Here is a 2,656-nt window from a genome sequence, read left to right as displayed (position 1 = left end):
TTAGGTTCTATGTCTTGGCATTTATAAATAATGCTGCTCTGAACATTGGGGTGCATGTATCTTTTCAAATCAGTGTTCTCGTTCTCTTCAGACATACTCAGGAGTGGAATTGCTGGGTCATATGGTAGTTCTAGTTTTAGTTTTTTGAGAAACCTCCATACTATTTTCCACAGTGGCTGCACCAATTTACACCCCCACCAACAGTGTACAAGGATTCCTTTTCCTCCACATCCTCACCGACACTTGTTATTTATAGACCTTTGGATGATCGCCGTTCTGACAGGTGTGAGGTGATGCCTCATCGCGGTTTTGATTTTTCTTTCATAATTAGTAGTAGTGAGCATCTTTTCATGCTCAACATGTGCATTTCTCCTTTTGAAAAATGTTCAGTTCTGCCCATTTTTAAGTCAAGTTGTTTTTTTGATATAGAGTTGTTATTATGCTCCATTGGCATTTATAAAATATTGGCTATATTCTCCATGTTGTATAATATATCCTTGTAGCTCATTTTATACATTTATACCTAACAGTTTGTACCTCTTAATCCCCTACTCCTATATTGCCCCTTCTCACTTCTCTCTTCCCACTGGTAACCACTAGTTCTCAATATCTGTGAGTCTGCTTTTTTGTTACATTCACAAGTTTTTTGTACTGTTTAGATTACATATATAAGTGATAGCATACAGTATCTTTCTCTGTCTTACTTCACTTAGCATAACACCCTCCAAGTCCATCCAGGTAAATGGTATGCAAATGGCAAGTTTTCGTTCTTTTGTATGGCTGAGCAGTATTCCATTGTGTGTGTCTCTCTATGTGTACATATGCATATATACCAATGTGCTGTGCCCAGTCGCTTCAGCTGACTCTTTACAACCCCATGGACTGTAGCCCGCCAGGCTCCTCTGACCAGGGGATCTTTCAGGCAAGAATAATGGAGTGGGTTGCCATGCCCTCCTCCTGGGGATCTTCTGAACCCACGGGCTGAACCTGAGTCTCCTGCCTCTCCTCCATTGTGGGCAGATTCTTTATCATTGAGCCACAAGGGAAGCCCATACACTCATATCCATATCTATATACATTTGGGTGCTTCTTAACATTTTCCAAACTTTCTATAGTGAATAAGTATCTCTGTAAAACAACAAAACAAAAACCTAGGAGCTGCGAGAAAGCTGGTGGACCTCAAAGCCCAGAGAATGAAGTCAAAGCAGTTCTAGTGCCTCAATGAGAAGCTAACAGCTATTGTGTGTAGCTCTATAGGGGACAGGAAGTGTTTTACTTCAGTTAGGTTTAGTTACCATAAAACCAATATGGAGAAAAGTTGAAAAAAGTCTGGTTTAGAAACCAACACAACAAAATTTTACTATAATATTATTATTAAATTGACAGAAAGGTTAAATTTTTGAAAGCCAATACTCAAAACAATGTGGTAAAACATTATGTATATTCTCATATATGATATATATTCATGTATACATTTTTATTGGTGATGCATATCGGCACAATCCTTTTTGAAAGTCATTCAGCAATATGTATGAACAACCATACAAAGTGCATGTTCAAAAGGGAATAGCCACTGTAGAAACAGTTTGGCCGTTTCCAATAAAATGAAGCATACAACTATCATTCAACCCAACAACTGCACTCATGGACATTTATCCCAAGAGAAAGAAAAACATTTAAAAGCCTGTACACGTATGTGCATAGCAGCTTTATTCACGATGGCCCCTAACTGGAAACAACCCAGATGTTCTTCAAAGGATGAAGAGATAGACAAACCATGGAAATTCAGCAATATAAAGGAATGAACTAGTTATATACATGCATGATACATGCCACAGCTTGGATCATCTCCAGGGAATTATGCTGAGTGAACAAGGAAATCCCAAGAAGTCACACACTGTTTTCCATCTTTGAATGATCTCCACTCTGGAAATAACAAAAGTATAAAGATAGAGAAAAGATTAGTAACTACCTGGGAGGGGTGAGGAGGGAAGTGCCGCTGTAAAAGGGCATTTGAGGGATCCTTGTGGTGAAGGACTGTCTTGTATGTGATGGTCAATGTTGATATTTCAGTTGTGATACTATACTAGTTTACAATATGGTACCATTGGGGAGACTAAGTAAAGCATACTTGGTATCTCCACATGCTTTTTTCTAACCTATTTATTTATTTGGCTGTGCCAAGGGTTAGTTGTCACACTTGGAATCTTCCATCTTTGTTGAGGCATGTAAAACACAGTTCCCTGACCAGGGATCAAACCCAGACCTCCGGTTTTGGGAGCCCCAAGTCTTAGCTACTGAGTCACCAGGGTAGTCCCTCTGCACTATTTCTTACAACTACTCATGTATCTACTATTACCTAAAAGTGGAAAAAAAAAAAAAAAAAACAAAGTCCATCTTCTTTTGACCAGTTATCATAAGCCTGGAAATTCATCCTAGGAATAGAACCCAAAAGACTCAAGTACTTTAAAGGCACCAGATGTTCAAAATAGCGGTATTTTCAACAGGATAAAGGAACCATTTTGTGTCCAAACAGCGACACAGGCAAATCATGACACAGTCACCCAAGAATTATGCAGTTGTTTGATGTAGCCACAAAGAAATGCTATTTGAAAAGGGAGGATTCAAAATTGTGGTACAATATGAAATCTCTGTG

Source organism: Dama dama, chromosome 16 (assembly GCF_033118175.1).
Source record: "Dama dama isolate Ldn47 chromosome 16, ASM3311817v1, whole genome shotgun sequence".
Taxonomy (NCBI): Eukaryota; Metazoa; Chordata; class Mammalia; order Artiodactyla; family Cervidae; genus Dama; species Dama dama.
This window is presented reverse-complemented; position numbering follows the sequence as displayed.